Below are 23,991 nucleotides of genomic sequence, written 5' to 3'. Positions count from 1 at the left end.
TTCCAATATTGGCATACCTCAGTTAGAAGCAATGGATGTATGTATGTGTGTGTGCTGATGTGTATGTGTGCAGATACAAATACTCGTCGATGATTTCTGGAACACGGATTAACCGATTTTGAAAAAAAATTTAAGACAAAAAACATTAAATATTTCCAAAAATGTCCAAATTCACAAAAATCCGTTATGTATACTAGTTAATAAACATAGATATGAGCGAAGAAAAAAATTGCAAATATGTATCTCTTTACAAGAATATTATAATATTTCGAGCATTTTAATGCCAACGGTTTCCAAGCCAGATCGTATATTTTTAGCATGAGTGTTCGCACGCCAAGTTTTACTTCTTATAACAAATTACTGAAGCGGGTCGGCGAGCATTATTTTACTTTATTTTGTTACCAACTTTGGGCCCAGTTGAATAAACATAACGCTGTTTCAGCAGTATACAGTCTAGGGCAAAAGTCTCAGTAGAATTTATGATAAATATAATTTCATCTTTTCTTTTAAGTGGAAAGACGTTTTTAATAGCAAAATAAAAATATTACGTATATATATTTAAAATATTAAATAAGAATGAATTTTGTTAATATATTATAAATTGACGTGATTAATGGTATCAATTATTAATTGAATATGGTCAAATAAATTTATCCATTGATGTTTTGAAGAGTTTCTTGATTTTTACCTTTTTTTCTTGGATAAAGTCCATAAAATAAGACAAATTTGGAAATAACTATCAGGAATACTAGCTTGCAACTTTTTTTATTCTATATAATCATTCGATATTTTTTATATCATTGTTATATCTCTATATCTTAAGCTCTAAACTCATTTATACTTATATACTAAAATATTTTATGCATTTATACCAAGCAGGTACGTATAAGACAAACTAATTAATAATTAAATGTTGCTTATTTTCTATAATTCATTTATTACTGACTAGTTAAAGCATATGCAATCAATAATCAAGTTTTAATTTAAATATTTATATTATGAAAAACATGATTGTTATTAACCTATACCTGACATTTTTAGTTGGTACATTTCACTAATAATTTTTTTTTCAGGTTCTATTAAACGAGAATAAATTCGGATCGATATTCACGAGGCGATATGATAGAAATTCCCAAGAACAAAGTGTTGGCACGAGAAAGTTCAAAGCATTAAAATGAACTGTACAGAGTTTATTTTGATGGTTTGCGTTCTGACGTGACTCTGAGAACTTGGTGTTATGCAAGATGATCACATTAAAAACATTTTGTACACATGCAATTATATTTATGTGATATTAATTTATTGTATTAATTTTATTATGAAAAAAATAAAGATATATTCATAATTAATAACTTGTATTTATGAAAAAATGGAATTAATGATTCTTATAAATATTAAGAATGAAAGTGATAATGTAATTATAGATAATATAAAATATAAAATTTTAATGTATATATATATATATATATATATATATATGTGTGTATGTGTAAAGAGTAGATACTTACAATAGTAACCATCTTTATGTCGAGAAATTTTCAATTATAATTTTTAGTGAACAATTTTACTTTCACTTAGTAGAAGATTTTCACAAAGACTCACTCTTTATTAATAAAAATACATTTCAAACATATAATTTAATTTAGATTTTCAAATAAATAAAACAAGTGTTTCTTTCTAATTATATAATATAGTATAATAAGTTTAAGAATGTAAATATGAAAAATAAAAAATTAAATTCTTTTTTAAAAAAAAGAAGCTTTCAGTTCAGAAGATAAACTCATAATTAACTTTTTGTAAGATAAGTTATAGCTATCACAGAAAAATAACGAAAAAAAAATCTTATATATCTTTACGTTTTAAAGGTTTCTGAACATTTTGCATGCCTTAGAAAAAATTGATTCAATCCAATTTGAATGATTTAGAAAACATTCGATTCCTATTGATTGTGGTGCTTATTAGTTTTTGGCAATGGCAGGTCCAGCCGTTTCGAAGATACGGGTTTAAAAATGCCAAAATAACAATTCAGTTTTTGAGAAAACTGATGCAACCGATTAATAATACAAAAACCATTTTACTTGTTTTGACAAAATGAAGTATAATGATGGAATTTTTGAGAAGGTAGGTTTAGCGGTTTTGGAAATCCAATGAAAAATGTAAACAAATGCCGTTTGGTGGACATAAATCATCATTTGACATATGCACATCAAATTATTAGATATTTTAATAATAAGTACAAATTTTGATTGCAATTACATGAGTTTCGTAGCAATGTTCAACGCGGAGCTTACGCGCTTCGATTTGTTATGTTTACCCAGCTGAAGCAGCGCGATTACTTTTTTAAAAAAAGTTGAAAATTTTCAGAAATTTCAAAATAAAAAAAAGTCAAATTCTTTTAAAAAATTCCAAATTTTCAAAGATCTAATTTTTTCAAGGTTTTGTAACTTTTGTAAATGTTTATATTTTGCTACGAAAAGTTCCAGCAATTATTATATATATATATATATATATATATATATATACATTTCCATTATAAAATTTTCGATCATTCCGTAATCACGGGTCTCCCAGTACTTATGAAGTACTGGGCCACCTCTACTCAGCCTCCGCTCCCATGAAAACTCCTGAGTGGTTCCCTCTCGTTCTCGCCTTCATTACAACTTTCCTTCAGCTGAGACTTGTTAATTTTTCATTCGGCGCCATTTTCTTTTGAGAGATTCCAGTTTTCCGTCGAGACTAATTTAAATTCTTATCTTGTTTTGCGCCGCTCCGAAAGTTAAATTAAGTCTAGGCATTTTTTGGTTTTGCTCTTGATACATATTGTATGTGCTCCGTTGTTAAGCAAAATTATAAAAATATTAATATGTAAAAGAGAAGCACTGAATCGAATATTAAGAAACTTTTTCACAATACCTTTCATATTTAGTAATTAAGTTACTTTAGGTATAAGAAATAAATCATAACTGTTGAGCGCAATTTACTTTCACCAATAAGCAATATACATTAAACCACAATAACTAAAATAAATAAAATACTTCTATGACTAATTTGGATAACCCTGACACTAATCACAACAAAAATTTTAAGACTAATTATAAAATACAATGACATATTAGTATATTTTTTTTATGTTATTTTTATGAAATAGTATGAAAAATATTATGGCCTTGTATAATGTGAATTTTAGAATACTAACAATTCTTGAATAAAATACTGTTTCTGGACAGAATTGTGAGTATGACTTTGTCAATATAAACAATATTCTCAAAAATAATTGAATTATTAAAAAATCTACTTAAAAAGTGTTGCTATACAAAAGCATTATTAATCAAATAAAAAAGAGAATTAAATCTGCTCGTCAATTATCGAAAATTATATTCTGTTAATTCTTGATGATTGTAAAAATAATTGAATATAATTTATGTAAGGGAGGCTGCGCACGGTTGTGCTACTTTTTTGATCAGCAATAATTTTGATAATTTATTTAATCATTTATTTATTTATTTATTTACGAGTTGGCTGGTTGAAAAGTAAATTAAAAGCAAGCAGCAGGTAATTTGAACGTTTGTCTAAGTAAAGATACTGAAATACAAACCTTAACTAAAATACAATGGATAGTCATAAAATCAAATCACACAAGAAAAGGGCGAGCCCACCACAAACCCAGGTCAGTTGTGACAGACATAAAAATAGGTTAAAAAATAACAGCTATAACAACCGCTTTAAAAGCGACCCTGTTAGTAAAAAAAACAAAAAAATGAATGATCAAAATTAAATTATACTAAATATGTAAAAAGCGTCTATTCTGCAAATTGGAACAAAAAACTTATAGAAGTCTATTCAAAAAAAAAAAAAAAAAGTGAAATTGTGAAAGTTCTGAACATTTTGGAATACCTTAGAAAAAATGGATATGTGTATGCGTATGTATGTATGTAATTTGCTTTTATTTTTTTTTAATTTCAAAAAAAATTATATACTTCAAATAAATAATTTTAACTTAGTAATTCATTTTAAATAATTCTTATAAATATTAGACACGAGCCGTTTTTTTTCTGTAAACATATATAATCGTCGTCGTCCAATTCATAAGCTCTTATATTTTGTCTATAATATAAGAATAGAGAAAGTTATAGTATATGTAACTATGTATTTGAAGCATTTAATATTCTTCAGAATATGCTTAAGAGCACGGAAACTTCCCTTAAGGCACGATGCCATACACCACTAGTTTTGATTAAGTATATATGGAAAATATCTACATATATAATTATTTTTATTATAGTAACATTATTTACAACTACCCATAAATTTTTTAATATGTTCAGAATTTAAGAAAAGTCTAAGTTCTCTACTAACATAGTTCATTTACCGTAAACGCTATCAGAAACGTCAGCCGGTATCGGTTACATGTGCACGTGAAGATTCCACGTGTGTACTACACGGAGGTGCAGTACGAGCAAGCAGCTGATGTGAATTGTACACAAACATAATATTAAGGCCACGCACGAACTCATATGTGGCGACGGGTTCACCTATGTATTAGACCCACCTATCGGTATAGGTGATATATCGCGCTCTTGTCAATATTCGGGACACCTATTAAGGTAAGCGCACTGTGTGTGAAGACATGAAAGGTGTGCGATCAATTTTATTTTCGTCAACAGTCCAAATAGGCGTAAACTTTGCTATCTCATTAAATTTTGTCAAGACAAAATGTATATTTATATCGATGTTATATATGATCGTGTATGTGCGATGAACCATGAGCGAAGAATTTGATATTCGAAAAATATAATTGGTTATCGTGTTTATAAAGTTGATTCTTAACAGAATTTTAGTCGTGTTCAAAAATTGGTAAATTTCACGTACACTTTATAATTACTATGTAATTATATTTAACACGTTAATCGTCACGATTAATATTAAAAGAATTTTCAAAAGACACAAATGATTATTATACATAAGCACATCAAATTATCAGATATTTTATAAAGATTTTAATAAGTACACATTTTGTTTACATTCCTATGGGTACTGTACCAATGTTCATTGGCTAAACTGAGACGCAGCGCTTACGGGCTTCGATAATTGAAAAAAACTTTATAATTTCGAAAAATTTTAAAATATAAAAAAAAATGTTTTAATTAAAAAATGCTTTTTTTTAATTTTTAATTTTCAAAAATCTAATTACTTTAAAGTTGTGAGGAATCAAGCAGGCTAGACATTGTGGGAAAAACAATATAACTTGTCATTTTTATTTATCATAAAATTTTGTAATTAATAAATTGTTTATATTTTTATCCAATGGAATTTATATTTTTATACATAACTTTTTCCTACACTTGTGGGAGTAGTTATGAATATGAAAGTATAAACTCCACTTGTATCAAAAATTTATTGATTATATAAATTAATGATAAATAAAATAACAAGTTATATTGTTTTTCCCACCATGTCTAGCCTGCTTGATTCCCTACTAAGTTTTCAAAAACATTTTTTCGCTGATGACTAAGCTATTTTAAAACAATTTATTTTCGGTACGGAAAGTTCTAGCAATTTGCTATAAGACACGACGCTATTTACCACTAGTATTTATTGTGCTTAAATGTAGTACATACTTATTAACATTTTAATTATCCTAATTATTAGATCAGTATATGTACTGCATATACAAGTTTGTTAAGCTTTTAACAAAAGCTCATGTGCATGTAAATTGACATATGTATTTGTTGCTGAGAAGAAGGTTTTTCCAGTGTATGTATATATGTATATATATATATATATATATATATATATATATATATATATATATTAGGGTAGTCCTTATAATGGACATTTTCGAATTTCCTTGTTCCCAAGGGCTCAAATGGTTCCAAATTGATTGAAAAAACAATTCGCTGAAAGTTTTAGCTCTTAATATTAACTTTTAGGGAAATAGCATGGAAAGAATTTCAAAAGTTTTAAAAATGTTTTTAGGATGTAATTTAGCGAACAAATGAATGATTTAAACCCATTCATTTGTCGCAAGTTTTACTTAAAACATTTCTTTTTACTTTTCAAAATTTTTCCATGCTATTTCCATACAAAGTTTGATTGAATAGCGCTCTATCTAAAAGTTAATATTAAGAGCTAAAACTTTTAGAGAATTGTTTTTTATCAATTTGGAAGCATTCGAGCCCTTGGGAGCAAAGAAATTCGAAAATGACCATATTAAAGACCACCCTAATATATATATATATATATATATATATATAAATATATATATATATATATATATATATATATATATATCATCATCATCAAAAAATAATATACTGATCGTCCCAAAAATCCAAAATAAAAATTTTTGCATATCTTTACATTTCAGAATCCAAAATCTTTTTTTAAAAAAATGCCATTTGGCGGTCGAAAAAGCAGATATTTTGTAATTAGAACTAACCGATATGAATGAGTATCATAAACTTTTAAAAAAATCACAATTGTCAAAAAAAAAAAAACAAAAAAATATAGTTCCCATAAAACTTGTAAGCTTTCGAAAAAAAAATCAGTATTTTGAAGAAAATCAATTTACAAATTTCTCAAATGTATTCGAAAATTTCAAAAATGTTCAAGAAGAATTCACAAAACTAACTTAATTTTTCATTTCTGAGCTTTTACAAACTTTAAATTACGGAAAGTTCTAGCAACTTGCCTTAAGGCATAATGCCATGTGGTACATATTAGTTTATGTGTTAGTTTATTATTGTACTTAAATATGTAGTTTGTACATAGCTTTTGGGCATTTCAATGATCATAATTATTAAATCAGTACATGTACATATACAAGTTTGTTAAGTGTTTGAGACAAGCTCATGAGCATGTGGAGAAATCGGCATATGTGTTGGCTAGATCGTCGTCGTCGAAACGTCCTTCCAGTGGCTCTGCTCGCGGACTGCGGACGGGCGCGGCGCTCCGGAATAACGAATAAGAACGAATCCTGCCAGGAGTGCAAATAAAAAATTTTAGAAAATGCGCGCAGGCGCCGCTCTCTCTCTTTCTTTCTCCTTGAAATATAACTTGTTATGTTCGGAGAGAGCCGTCCGCCCACGCGTAGCGATCCGCACTCTTCGGAGCTACCCCTGGAGCCGTAGATTCTTTGTTGCCCGCCCCGCGCTCGCCCGCGTTAAAAGTTGTAGCATTTATTTTCACGCTGCCATATTTAAGTTGCGTCATTAAAATCTGCGCGGGAGAGCTCCTTCGGTCCGATGCCTTCAGTAAGAGGATGAGGGCATATCAAAAAGTTATGCGTATTTACAAAAGAAAATTCTGACGTCTCCCCTACGAGGGAGACGCGAATCTGAATACGCCAGATTTTACTTCACAGAAAGCCTGGGCATAGTCACGCAAACAGCTAATTTGAGATAGTCATACATATACTGATAATATATATTTATTGAATCACAGCGGCTAAAAAAGAATTTTGAAAAAAAAGTAGAGCATATATATGATTAATTTCTTGAAGGATGTAACATCAAGTAAAAAATAAATAAAGAAAAGATTTTTAAAACATCTTTATTTTTCCATACGTTTCGACATAAAATTCTACTTCATCATCAGTGTTTCTGCAATTTTGAAAAAAAAAACAGAAAAGTAACGTAAATTTTTACAGAAATCGATCTTGCCTCGGATGAGCACGTGCCTCTGATAATATTCTATTAATTATTTTTTATACGTATTTTTATATGTAATTTATATGTAATCTATATATATATATATATATATTGGTCCAATTTAAATTTTAGTAATTATACTTTCTAAACTAAATGAAGATATCACTACAACTATCCTAATATGTTCAGTAAAATTCTCAGTTAATTTCTAATTATAGAAATATGTTTTTTAGCTATTTTTCTGAAATTTATAATATGTTTCTTTTTACAGCATAGTCTGGGTAAAAAGAAGCAGCCATCGGGTAAAGATATTAATTTTAGTGGAATTTTACAAAATAATGAAGCAAAATTATTGAACCAACGTGAAATAAAAATTTTATGAGCACATTTTTTACGGAAAATATATAAACGTATATAACCCTCGTATGGTATTTCATCAGAAATATTTATCAGTGAAGTTAGAATAGCTATTTATGTAATTTATTCCTTGATTGTTGAATTGCATTTTTAACTTAATCCCCTTTTTATTTACTATTTTCTTATTGTTTTCACCTTTGTCAGAGTAAAGATTCATGTAGTCGTTTTTAACTCACTATGCAAACTGTTAAATCTAATTTAAAAATAGCGATATATCTTATGAAACGATTAAATAACAAATACTTAAAAGTTATATTAAGGTCTCGTAACCTGAACACCAATGTGAGCACCAAAAAAACTAACAACGAAAAAAAATACTTTTGTTATGGATTTTCAAGCATTGTCCTTTAGCTCTTGATAGCGAAATCGTAAAAACCAAGGTAATGGCTGTTAACATATTTTGCCTTTTACTTTCAAATATTGTTTTCAAAAATTATTACACTTATCTTATATAAATATATATATATATATATATATATATATATATATGTCCCAGAACTTTACGAAAGTCGAAACGGGGCGATAGTATTGACCTTAACTGTCCTGAAAGAAATTTAAAAATATCTCTCTTTGCTTGGAAATTATGAGCTTTTAATAAGTGCAAATTGGAGCTTTCGTAAAATTATGGCCATTTTTCGGTTATTGTTGTTTATTAATTTTGCTCATTTAAATTTAGGAACCGTAACCGTGAATAACTTTTATAGAACTACAGTAATAAATAATAACGCAGTTGCTCTAAGTTTTCAAGAGTTAAGACTTTTTGTTAAACTATGAATCAAACATTATTAAAATCGATCGACTATGAGACCCTTCATTAAATAAAATTGCAGAAGTGTAATGGCGAGTTTCATTAAATGTTGACGCAATTAATCAGGACTGTAAAATACTTGATAAATTCACAATGTGAATAAATTCGTGTGAAAAAAAAATTTTGTGTTTATTTTTTTAATTTTTTTTAACACCCAGATACGATTACAGTTGGTACGTTTTATAATTATTTCGGTTTTCAAAACAAAAATATGCTAAAAAAATGCTAGTAAAAACAGTTAAATATAAAAATATTGATTTTTTCATTGTATATCAAAGCACGTTGGTAATATTTTAGATATCTCCTTGAAAATTATTCGCCGTCGAACTAAAATTGAAAATAAACATGAGCGAATCGAATCGTGAGTCGAGTGCCAATGCAAAATACATGAAGCAGAAGTTCGTTTAGTTGAGATCGCAACGGAAGGGTGAACGTTATTCCTCCCTCTTAGACTTCGATATAAGGCTTTTTAACTTATTTCGCAAAGTTGGCTTTTCCCTTTAAAGAAAACACGTGGGCACGAGCATACTTAATTATTATTTTAATGAGCGAACCTTCTTATTCAATGCGCTTATATGACAGAAAATATATTGCCTCATTTGAATCATTATTAAATGGAATAAAAGCTGGTAATAGCGAAAGCTTCTTTTATGTAACCATAAATTTATCACTTTGAGTTCGCGATTTTTATAGCTTCAGAAATTTGCGAAAAATATAAAATCCATTTAGAAAATAAGACAAAAAATATTTAGCCTCATTTAAATCATTACTAAAAAAAACTAAAGTTGGTAAGTAAAACATTTCCGATGTAAATGCAAATTTTTGGATAAATAAATTTTACAATTCCATATAATCAAAGTTTAAATAAAATCTTATGGAATAATTGCTCGCATTTAATAAATTATGAATAAAAATTGATCTTATAAGTAAAACTTTAAATATATTTTTCACTTATTTTGAGTGCCCAAATACGATATTAAACTTTCAAAATAACCCAAATTGCATGGAATTAAAAACATTTAGTCACATATAAATCAATATTAAATAAAATAAAATTTGGTAATAAGGTATCTCTTACATAATTACAAATTAGCTACTCATTTTGAATACGCAATCATGATTTTTACAATTTTTACAAGGATTTTCAGAATTTTACATTTACATGAAATAATTTTATGTAAAAAACACAAGAAATCACAAATCTAATAATATAGTAAAACTCCTTTGGTATAAACACCAATTTGCTACTCAATTTAAATATACCATTTTCATAATTTCAGATTTTTTTAAACTGTTAAATAATTTAACATCTAGTAATAATAATGAACAATAACATAAATTTAAACAAAAAAGAGTACAAAAGATAGAATTTACATTAAAATTTACATTAATTTCAGATAATCGAATTTCAAGTCAAATATTTTTTTTAAATAAAATAAAATATATCACATTTAAATCATTAATAAAGCAACTTAAACACAAATATCCTAAAAAAATGAAACATGATTTTTACAACCGTAATTTATATAAAATAATTTTACGAAACACTAGGATCTAAGTTTGTAAAAATTTCAATTTCTTCAAGTTATAATAGTGAAGTATCACTTAATGCAAGAAAAAAATTTATAACTAAAAAAAATATAGATTTTAATATTTTTATAATATATTTATAATTTTTTTATAATATTTAATAATTTTCATAATTATTAAAATGTGATATTTTTTTGGATAATTGTTAACACTTTTCCTTTTTCAATTATGATATATACTAGATTAATTTTAAGAAAAAGAAATGTACTGTTAAATTTATATAGGATTGGAAAAGTATAATACTCTATAATTAGAAAACTCGTATATATCAATGTAATGTATTTAAACAATTGAATGAAATACATGTTTTTAAATTTAAATTGAAAATCGTATAATATTAAGGTGACTATACGGATTTCTATCCTTGTGTCCCGGGTTGTTCAAAGAGCAAGTCCCGAATTTAGATTTTTTGTCCCGGATTGTCCAGATTTTTAGAAAATTAATAGGTATATTAACAACAATTATGAAAACAAACAAACAAGTGCTATTTTTTTAATTATAATTTATGAAGAAAATAGAATTGAAATATATAAGATATAATGCAATATCATAGAAAAAAAGGATTACATATAATACAATAATAAAGTTCTTACAAAAAGTCCGCAATTTTGATTAAAAATAAAAGATTCATATAAAAAAACTTTTTTTATTGTATCTTTGAGTAGCATTATTTAAGACCCCTTCTCCCCTGCATAAATAAAAATTGACGTCCCGGTTTTGCCTAAAAAAAATATGGTCACCTTAGTAATATATTAAAGAATAAATTTTATTTTCCGAATGAAAAAAATCTATAAAATTTTTAATAAATCTCATTTCCCGATTGTAAAATTATTATAATATATATTTATTATTAAAGCCTAAATATTTCCTTCAAATCATCTCATTGTCAGTCGTACGTGGTGCAATGTGGATCATCCGAGTGGATGCGATTCGAACTCTGAGTGAGTGCATTGCGCTATTAGTGACGTGAATGGGCCAATTAAGAACCACAGCTAGTGTACGATTCATTAAAATTAGTGGCATATTCATGTATTCGACATCATTTGCCTATGAAAAGAAACAATATCCTAGCAGATAATATTGAACAGAGACAGAGATATTTTTTTCTGGACTTAAAATAGAAATAGACGCTAAATTTATGACATCTTAAATGAAACACTAAGCTTCACTCATTGGAGTGAACTCTAGCTAACTCTTTCATTTTTTTCTTTTTCTTTATTATTATTATTATTATTATTATCATTATTATTATTATTATTATTATTACTATGATTATTATTATTTTTTTTCGATTCCTTTGTGTCAAAATAGCTTATAAGATTGAATTGTATCTTGATTGCCATTAATAAATGAATATAAAAAAATAAAAAAAAATGACAAAATGAGTTTTTTTATAGTTTCAGGACCAGTATTGAGAGTATTCATGAAATTCCAAAAGAAAGTCGAATATATCAAAATTCTTTGATTAAAAATGTCTCATTTAAATATAATAAAAAATATTAACTTTTTGAAAAAAATTATGGACAAGAATTTAACAAGAAATTACCGAATGCTCGATAATACTTCAAAGTTCATACATTTTTCCATTCCAAGTTCTGAACAAAACGGAACTGTAATAAATATTCAACTTTTGTTTGTACCACTTTCTATTAGTGTATTTTGTCATATTTCTAAAAAATATTCTATATAAATATGATCATTAATCGATTGGCAATATTATTTTTAAGGTGTTGAATTTAAAAAAAAATGTAAGCTGAACTCATGAACACATATTCCTATAGTTTGCTGAATATAATTAAAATAATTCTTTATTATTTTTTAATAAATTGATTGAAAAACTTTGCCATATTCCATTTATTTGTAATGCATATATGTCTAATTTCTAATATAAATTTGTATTTCTAATATAAAATAAACTATTTATTTTTAAAGATAAAAATAAAAAATGTGTTAGAATTAATTTTAGAATATACAATAAAGATTTTTTTTAAATAATATTACTATTGATAGTTATTTTACGAATGTGTTCAAATATTAACAAATGAAAAATGATATGCAAAATATATATTACGCGACTTATTACAATCTGTCTTTACAAAAAGGAAGACATTCAGTAATTTTGATGATATATGAAATATTAAACATTATATCTAAAAGGTTACCCAGTAGTAAGCCTTTTCAATATTGATATATTAAATTTAAATAAATTCAAAAAGGTATGAAAATAATAAATTGCTCAATATTAAAACGAATGATTTACTTAGCTTAGAACTTAAACTTTCTCATAGAAAATTTGTGTTCAGTTTTAGATAGTAATATCGCAATATCATTTGTAGTTTGGCAAATGATAAAAAGCAAGAAAACAAAATAGTATGTAAAGTTATAAATTGTATGATTTAAAAAACTAATAAAGACCTTTATTGTTGTAAAGTGAATTTTTGTAAATGCAAGTTGTTTGAAATATCCAACAAAGTGCTTTTGGAGTAATTGTTATCAATTATAGTATTTTTTTTAAATATTCATTTTTTTAAATACTTTATGTTTAAAATGCTGAAGTCTTAGATTCCAAAAAAAATAATAAATATTTTTATGTTTTAAAATATAAAAATATCTTAAGTATTGTGTTGTAAACCCAATTTATTTAAAATATCTCAAAAATACTTTTGTTGTAATTATTATTAACCATAATATTTTTCAGAACTTTAATTTTCCTTCTTACTTTGCTACCCCTATACAACTAAACCCAAAATCTTCTCAACTTGCACAGTAACGTTTCGGGCTGATATTCCGACTCAAAGCCCTCTATTAACCAACCCCTAGCGGTACGCTCAAAGGGGATGATTTTGTATTATTTGAGAGGGTAGACATCTGTGCTTAACATTTACCCCTAATTTATAGATGGCACTGATGGCAAAGCGGACTAGATTCTAAATAGCTTCAATGAAATCCTGAGACATTCTGCGGACTTAGCAGATTTGCTAGTAAAATAATAAATGAAATATATTTAATTTGTAATTATGCTTAGTTAAGTTTGGTCAGATTTATTTTTAGTTAATTATTCTTAGTATAATTATAAATTATTTTTTATCGATATAATTACTATTACTATACTAATTATTATATACCAGTAGTTGAATTGGACAAAATAAAATAAGGCAAAAATTGATAAAATAATTTCAAAAAAAAATAATAATAATATTATTATTATTAATTAAATTAATATCATAATACATGTTATGTGCTGTCATATAGATCATTTAGTAGTTTATAATTACGGAAAGTCAAATTGGACCTTTGTATTCCACCCCGCCCTATGCAGTAATTATATATTATATCTCATAATTATTATATAGAACATGTTATGTGAAAACATGTTATATTAAATTATAAATCAAATAATGAATATTTTAATGTAAAAAATAAATTTAATCGTCAAAATAATAAATATAAAAATATAATAATATAATGACCATTAAAAAATGTAAGAAAATCTATAGAGCTTTACGACAATAAAATATTCACCATAGTAGTTGAGATATTGTAGAAATTTAATAATATATTGTTAAAATTTAATTTGCAAAAAATAATGTAAAAAATTAAAATATAGTAATATAATAATTGATAAAAATAGCAATATCGTAATATAGTAATTAATAAAAGTTGTATAAAACTAAACTATAAATAAAAATTGATTATAATAGAATCTATAAATATTTACGACAATATATTACTTTATATTTGGTTTGAATATTATATAAATTTATTTGTCTATTAAATTTAATAATTTTGTTTGTTTAATTATATATATATATATATATATATATATACTAGCTAGCCCGGCTAATAAAAATTATTTGTAGAATTTTTTTAATATAAATATTGTTATACTGTTATGTTGTTCTCGTAGCTTAGCAAAAATTGTATGAGTATTTACTATTTAATTAAAAATTATTTTAATTTTTGTACCGACAATATTATTATTAGGCTTGTATAAATATTTCCATTCCATAAACGCCATTTAGACTCGTGGCAACCAAAATAAATATTTCGTACATTAAAATGCTCTGCTAAAAATCAATAAACGCCGAATTAAAAACAAAAGGGTAAATAAGTTGCCTCGTCTGTCTTCTCTGATTTTTGCCCTCTTTATTCCTCAGAATCAACCCCTGGCGAGCGCAGCCGTCTCGTTCTTACTTTTCCCTTCCATTCGATGGACGATTGAAATATATATATATTTCGCTGTACTGATCATAGTTGGAAATAAAATTAACTTGGGTACATTATTCAGATTTTTATACAAAACTATCTAAAAAATATGGTAATGGTTGTTTTAAAAAATGCAACCTATAAGAAGATAGGGAGTATAATCATAACATAACATTCAAAATAACTGATCATAGTTGGAAATAAATTTAACTTGGGTAAATTATTCAGATTTTTATACAAAACTATCTAAAAAATATGGTAATGATTGTTTTAAAAAATGCAACCTATAAGAAGATATGGAGTATAATTTACCTTAATACATAATTCCATATTTGCTATCGATGAATTCTTCAAGTGAAGTTAAATGATAGAGGGTATTACTTATAGTTCTTATAAAAATTAATTAATTAAACACATTATTACAAGAAGTAAGGACTTTGCATTTAAATGCAACACCTTAATAAATAATTAATAATAATTCTTCATTATAAAAATACTGCGGGGTAAAATAATTTTGTATAATTTATTAATTGTGATAGTTAATTATTAATAAGTAATAATTAATAATATATTTTTGATCTGAAAACTCTGGTCATAAATATATTTATTTCTCGGAAATATTCATAATTTGCGAAGAAAGACTCAAAATAACACGATTGATGTGTGTGTGTGTGGTAAAGTGGGTAAAAAGATCCACCAACAATATCTCAAAAACAAGTTAAGAATTTTTTAACAAGAATATTTGAAAGTAGAGGAAAACAGATGTATAACCAGCCATAACCTTCATTCTTACGACGCTGCAATGTTTGAAAATCTATAACAAAAGTATTATTTTCGTTGTTAGTTTTTTTTGGTTCTGAGCACTGTTGTTTAGTTTACGAGACTTTAATATATTTAAGTATATGTTATTTAATTGTTTTATAAGATATGTTATTAATTTTAAGTTAGATTCAACAGTTTTTCAAAGAATTCCTATAAAAGCTTACACGTGGTTGGGGTAAAAAGAACCAAATGAACCTTTACCTTCACAAAAGTGTATACAAAAAGAAATAGTAAATAAAAAAGTAAATAAAAACGCAAATTTACAAAAAATGAATTGATTAAGTTATATTCCAACACTGCTAATGAATATTTATGGCAAAATAGCAGATCAAAGTTATGTACAGTGTCATCTCTGTAAAAAATGTACCCATGAAATTTAGATTTTGCATTGGTTGAATAATGAAACTATTATTTTGTTAAATCCCTTTAAAATTAAAAATAAGACATTGAATCTGTTTGCCCTCTGCCTCATTGTACCTAGCCTATGGGGTAAAAAAAAGCAGATGACAAATTTTTGAAAAACAAAAAAAAAACATTTCTACAACGATCAATCCGTTGGGAGTTTCACTGAACATAGTCAGATAGTTGTTTGTTTGATATGTGTTATTTGTTGTGATATAATTGGTTTGGTTTTCTATATGTAAATATATCTAAATCTATATTATCTATATTATATATACCTATACATATATCTATATTATATACCTAAATAATTAAAAACTAAAATATAACCATAAAACAAAATAATAATTGAATTACTATTATATTTATTCTTAATGAAGTCCAATACATCTGAAAATAGAACTAACGTTTCATTTAAACTCAGCAAATAATTGATTGAAATCTAGAATATTATAAATTCAAAGCCATAATTTTATTAGTTTGATTTTATTACATCGATCTAGCGATGCCAAAATATTTTTCTATCTCATCAACACATGAAAAACATCTCTATAAAAAACTATCATACTAAAAGCGTATCATCTCAATTTACTGCTTCCGTATTTCATTATTATTCGCTCAGTTTTTATTATCTGAATGAAAAAGATTTTTTTTATCTGGTAAATCGTTTAATAAACGTTTGTGGATAAAAGCAAAAAAGCTCCATAAAAACAAGCGTTTTTTATGAACAGCTTTGTGGTTTGGCGTGCGCCGGTTTAGTGTGATCTTTTTTTTTACAACTGGCCCCTTGCCATCGCCCTAATTGATATGTTGTTATGCACGGAAAGAGAATCCGGACATAAAAACGTGTTATTGATACGAAAGGCGTTTTTTCGAGCTTTTTTATTGTAAAGCTGGAGATGTAATGAATTGAGCATTTATAAAATTTAACAGGTAAAAAATCATGTGACGTTATTTGTAAGGGTAGCCGTATTTAATGGTAATAAATATACTTGAACGATTTGTTTATGTCAATAGATTTAAACGATTGAATTTTTTGTTTCCTAAATATAGTATTTTCTATAAAATTATGATTGAATTTTTAAAAATTGTTTTAATTTTCCATTCTATGCACTTTTTTTCATATATCTGTGATATAATTAATGTGATAGAGAAACTGCATGGCAAATTTAATCAAAGAAGCAATTAAAAAAAAATATTTTGAAAAATCCAATAAAGGTAATAAATGTATCGAATGTATGCCTATGATGAGAAACTGCATTGCAAATTTAATTAAAGCAGCAATTAAACAAATATATCATGAAAAATCCAATACATGTATTTAATAAATGCCTGTGATAGAAAAACTGCATTAAATAGATAGAAAAACTGCAAAGCAGCAATTAAATATATTGTGAAAAATCCAATACATGTATTTAATAAATGCCTATGATAGAAAAACTGCATTACAAATTAAATCTAAGCAGCAATTAAAGAGATATATTATGAAAAATCCAATAAATGTATTGAATGAATGGTTGTGATAGAGAAAATGCATTGCAAATTCATTTAAAGCAGCAAATTAAATAATATATTTTGAAAAATCCAATAAATGTAATAAATGTAACCAATAAATGCCTGTGATGAGATTCTGCATTACGAATTTAATTAAAGCAGCAATTAAAAAAAATATTTTGAAAACCTCAATAAATGTAGTAGCTAAGGTAGTTAACTAATAAATCTCGAACTTTGTTAAAATCTTTTGCAAAGCACGAAATAAAGAATAATGCCGAGACATTTTTTAAATAAAATGTTAGATATGAGAATAAAACCTATCATATATTTTTTTAAATGTAACTTTGTTTTCTATCTGCTATCATAATGAATGCCTTCACAAAAATCTTTTTTATTACCTACATATAATAAAGAAAGACTATTTTTATAAATTTAGATGCTTATTGATACTGCTAAAGTTCAATTTCATTGTCAGGACAGTTTTCTAGAACATGTAACAAGTTAGTTACAAAATGAAAAAAATTAGCCAATTATAAAAAAACAGAAGTCATTTTCCTACATGGCGATCACTGAACAATTTTTTAAAATAACGATGTAAAACTAAAAATAAATGTTTAGTGAAATACTAAGCGTTTTTTCATTAGCAAATGTTATTTATTGACAATGTTTCGGAACTTTCCATCATTAAATTCGTGTAATTTTTTAAATTGAAGAAAGGAAAATATTGAAGTAAGCATTTCTCTTACGACTTTAAAACATATTCTATAAAATTATTAGCTAATTAAAACTATAATACAATTTACACATCTTTATTTAAACGATTCGATATTTGATATGTGTCACCACTCAGCACATTATACTAGAAAGAACAAAACATCATGAAAATGTATTTTTAATTCGAATTAACAATAAACACCGATATATAACAATAATCATAAAATATACAATTCAAATATATAAAAATTATACCATCCATTTTTTAATAAAATAATCCATCTTCACTCAAATTGAATTCTCTATCATTATTCGAATTATCGAGTACAAAGTGACTATATGTATAGTAAATGTATAATATTTTTTATTTTAACAAGTTTTTGTAAAAAACATAATGTTTGTTAGAAATGAACAATTGGCACTGGTTACTTAATAAGATAGAGAATAAAATATTATCTGGTAGTTGTATCTGGCTGGTGTACAAGAGAGTTTCCTTAAACTTTTCGATTCGATGCGATTCGGATTCGATTTCACGAGATATTAGATCCTCTATTGTAGAATGTTGTCTTCGAGACGTCGTTCTAATGATGCGAATCGATTGAATTGTGTCTTGACTTAAACAAATTAGAAAGAATTAAACTTCGCTCGTCACTACGGTAAGCAAAGCATCGGCATCAGCACGTGTCATTAAGTAACGTGCTCCAAGTTACAAACTCCGATCACGGCATTCCTTGCAGAATCGACTTAAAGTCGGCGGTAATGCGATATAAGACATTTTGTTGAAGTGCCAAATATATCATGATGTGTCCTGAATCCGGAATCTCACTATTCTCTATTCTGTACTTGGGAAAACATCCAGATAAGCAATTTGAGGAAAATGCGGTGACGATCATTTTATTTAGAAACACGCACGAGACATGGTGTAATAAAATTGCATAAACAAATATGAAGTACCTACCTATATTTGATGTTTTTAATGAATTTGAAAATCTAGACAAAATATTGAATTGTTAGTCACATTTTGGTATGATATACCTATTATTACAATTTCTGTAATAGGGCGAGTATTTTTATTGTTGCAGCAATGTCGGGCGAGGGCTATTGTTACTAGGAAATATATTGCTATAAATATTACAAAATGAAAATTGTTGTTACTACTGCTTGACAACAGGCTGCTCGACGTGGAATCGAACACGGGACCTCTGATTCCACTTAGAGTAAGTCTAGTCGTTCTACCTACGAGCGAGCCCTTTACAAGAATCTGTATCTAATCTAATTCTTTTTATCTTATAAGCAAATTTCTTCTTAAATTCATCTATTTTGAAGGCTATTTACTGTTTTGTTAATTTAGCTGATAAATGTTTAGAAGGGAATCCACCTGCTGTCCTTTCTAATTGTGATTTTGTTTTTAATAAATTTGAATAGTATTTTTTTTTTACTTTTTACCAATGTCTCGAAAAGGCAATTTTTACTTCATATGATATTTGAGATCTATAATCTCATGTGGAAATCTGAAATCATACTGCTTAATATCCATGTAAGATATATTCGCAGATCGAAATATCAAAATACTAATCGTTAGCCTGAGTCACATTATTTCGTGTTATCTGAATGGTGACATCATTTGAAATTTATTAATTTAAAAAATACAATAATATAATTTGAAACTTTTAACATGACTTGAAACACACATTGCAATAATACTGAAAGAATTTTGTAACAATGTATTTTTATAAATAATTCAAGCAATCCGTTAAATATTAAAACTTTACATTATCTAATATATAAAAAATAATTTCTAAAAATGTTTTACTTATATTTTTAATTTCAAGTCATCGTGTTATTTAATAAATGATTAATATTCATGGTAAAATAATAATAAAAACTTGACTTTTCAAAAATAGTGACGTATATCGTCATGCTATAAACCGAAAAAATATAATTTTATTTAACACAGAATTAAAATATTTTTTTATGATTACTATTATTATTATTAGTGAGTAATATAATATAAAATATAGAATTATCTTCTGTCTAAATAAAAATTATTAGTGATTGTAGTAGAATAAAATTCTTGGTTACTGCCTTTATGATTGCAGTATATGCAAGCATTCAAGAGAAAAAAAATTACATATTGTAAATTATTTTATTATTTTTTTTTCGAATTAAAAATGAAGAATTATAATAATACATACAAAGAAATCTACTCTTAAGAATGCGTATTCATTCATTGCCCTCTGTTGTCAGCTAGCCCTTATTAAAGGCGCGGAGCGAATACCGGCTACACCGGCAAGTTTGAAACAGGGTGTCTAATGATATGTAAGACAAAAATAACGAGATAAATATAAAAAGATTTAGATTTTTAGATAATTATTATTTTAAAGCTTTTACAGATATTAAGAAAAATTATTTACCCTAAATTGTGCATAGGCGTAGTCACGTAGAAAACACTTCATATTAAAAAGGTGAATAACAAAACCAAATAAAATATGGAATTTCAAAAATGTTGAATATATTAAAATAGAATATATTGGACCCTTGCCGAATATCTGTAATTTTTATTTTTTTCAAATTTTTAGGTAAATCTACAGAATGCTTAAATTTAAAAACATGTCGTATTTTTATGATTTAAATTTAATACAAAATTATAATATCGTTATCTTTATTACTATTAATAATTTTTGAGAGATTCAGAAAATATAAAATAGCGTTATTTATTCAAATAAAATGTATTATTGCATTATATCTCAACTGTTTTTTTATTTAGATATTGCAATTTATTTTATTATTAATTGCTTTTTTTGCCAATACTAACATAAAGAAGATAGTACACGTATTTAATTATATTGAATAAACTTAAAACCGTTTACTCTATTGAAACAAAAAATCATAAACCAAGATAAACGTCTGATATTTGCATTGTACAGTATCTACATTATATTGTACTTTGGTTCTACATTGTTCTAAAATAACGTTTTAACACAAACAATATTTTATTGCTAGTTTTCTCAATTTTCAAGGTGCATCGAAACTGAATAATAGATTGAATTAAAATTATGTTAAGAGTTACTAAAGAATATTAATGTTGTTTGTTATATACTAATTTTACGTATATAGTTTATATCGAAAGAGAATTTGGTATTGGATTGTCAGTGACTCATATTTGCACTTAGGGAAGTTTTCAAACGTTGAATAGATAACAAAATATATTAGGCTTAACATTTTTATATTTGAAATATGGTATAATTGTACAATTAGAATACGGAAAATCAAGCATAGCTTGACAAAAAATTAATGGTAATTTTGGCACTTTTATTCTTAAGACGTTAATACCTATTACATTTAAATATGAAGGAAGACTCATGAAGTTTTATACAAGAATTGATTAAATTATTTTGATACTATGTAAAATTTAGAATAATTTTTGTAGAAAAAATAAATTTTAATATATCTATTTTCGAAGCAAAATTTACTTTATTAAGCTTTCCCTAAGTATAATATTCCATATTTATATACGCATGCGATTATGTGCTCTCTACATATAATTGCCTATTCATATATTCATAAACAAAATTATTCCTCTTCTTATTGTGAGCGCCCCCGACCCCGTCCACTCCGCTCACGTAATCTTCGACGTACAAATGAAACCGTGTGTTTTTGCAAGAGCGCCGGGTTCAAGGCATTCGAGTGGGGTGCAGGCAGTTGTTCGTTATAGCTCATTGTTGGGCTGCCTTCTCCGTTTCTCCGAACGAGAGCGAAACACGGAGCAGCACAGAGGAGCGTTTTTACCGCCGCAACGCCACTAAAAGGAAAGCCGCGACTCTCTGCAAATATTCTGAGGCGCCCGAGAAAACGACGCGCGAACTGACAGAGAGGAGCAGAGGCGCAGGCGAACGCTCCTGAAAAGGACGCGGCTGCTTCGCGTGTGGTTGAAAAGTGCCGTAAGCGGGTGTGGGTAGCGCGAACGAAAGAAAATGTAGAAAATGAGAAAAGGGCGTTTTCTCTAAAATCATTTCTTCCGAGCATGCGCGCAACTGCTCGCACACGTACTTGCGCCGCAGATAAAATTTGAATGCCACCGTCATTTTCTGAACCTTGATATATTTTAAATAGACCATATCATATAAAAGCAAAAACCTATACAAATATATATTGACATATACATACATATATGCTTAAGTGTGTGCATATGTATATATAATCCTTAACGTCTTGCATAAAAAGTTCAATATAAATAAATAAAGCATTGTAAAATAGCAGATCTGGACTAAAACAACATATAGTTTAATCCATACCTAAGATTTATTGGGATTGATGATATTAAATAGCTTATTTATCTAAAAGCATTATTAAGTTCACGTAAGATAAGTTATAGTAATGTAAAAAAAACGAAAATAAACTGTTTATATATGTTTAGCTTCAAAGGTTTATAAGCATTTACGAATACCTTAAAATAATGGATGTATGTGTGTGTGTGTGTAGTATGTATGTGTGTATGTTTCGATACAATTTTTCGTCCACAAAGATATTGGAAGCACGTATCAACCGATTTGAATAATTCAAGAAACATTCGATTCCTATTGATAGAGAGACGTTTGATTATTAGTTTTTGGTAAAGGAATTCGATTCGTATTGAAGGGGAAATGTGTTGGTTAGTTTCGAGAGAATGGCGCATCCGATTAGAGTGATTCAAAAAGCATATTGCTTGTGTCGACGGTGTTTGTTCATGTTATCGTTCTTGTAGATAAACAAAGATAAAACCGACATTCAAATTATTTTTAATTTCTCAAATGGTAAAATACTCTACTAGAAATTCTAGCAATTTGGCTTAAAGCACGATGTCATGCACCACTAGTTTTATTTTTAAGATTATCATTATTTTGACGCCAAATAAAAAAACATATGCAAATATACAATAAATAATGCATTTCCTTCAGGATTCCACATCTTCATGTGCTTCAAAAATGAGTTTTTTACAGGCAATTTATATAATATGAATCGTGAGACAATATATTGCATTGTATCAAATTACATTACTAATTTGTGTATCAAAATATGGGCTCGCCCGTAGGTAAGCGGTTAAGAGCGACGGGACCTCAGTCAGAGGTCCCGGGTTCGATACTCACTTCGAGCAGCCTGTTGTCGGGCAGCGGTGACAACGATTATCACTTGGAAATATAGATAGCAATATGTTTCCAAGTAAAAATAGCACTCACCCGGCATTGCTGCACCAATAAAAAGTCAGCCCTATTAGATTAAGTCTAATAACAAAATCATCAAATATGGATGGATTAACCATTGGGTTATCATCTAAAAAATACGAAGTAAGGAGAAGTTTTCAGCCCAAAAGCTCATAGAACGTAAGGTTCTGATCGCTGTTAAAAAAATGTATCAAAACATGTTACCAGAATGTACATAAACATTATACAGATGACCTGTTTGTGCCATCCAAATTCTTGTAAAATAACCTTTCTAGTAGAAAAGGTACTAAATAGTTGATCTTTACAGATATTCTGTAATTCTTGAACCACTAATAAGTTAAAGAATTATACTGCATAATACATATGCAACATAATAATGAACAATATTTTGGAGTATTGTATAATATATTTCATTCTTTTCAAGTTATATGTACTATTATCTAACAATTGTTCGAATTATGATCTGGTAAACATCAATTCTCACAAATCAAAGTGTGACCGCATTAAAAGCTCCGCTCTCTTGTCAGCAGTATCCGAAAACGTCGCGGACTACCGCCTCTATTTTTTCTCTCCAAGTCCACGAAATAAGCGGCAGGCAAACGCCGTGGTAAAACAACGGAACGGCCGACAACGGCAGCCGAAAGACAGATGATGTGCGAGCGAGCTGGCGCTCGGCATCGTTCCGTCT

This window comes from Ctenocephalides felis, unplaced genomic scaffold (genome assembly GCF_003426905.1).
Source record: "Ctenocephalides felis isolate EL2017-DRISC unplaced genomic scaffold, ASM342690v1 CF-g0.4_SCAFFOLD_01886, whole genome shotgun sequence".
In the NCBI taxonomy this organism is placed as follows: Eukaryota; Metazoa; Arthropoda; class Insecta; order Siphonaptera; family Pulicidae; genus Ctenocephalides; species Ctenocephalides felis.
Note: the sequence above shows the minus strand (reverse complement) of the source record.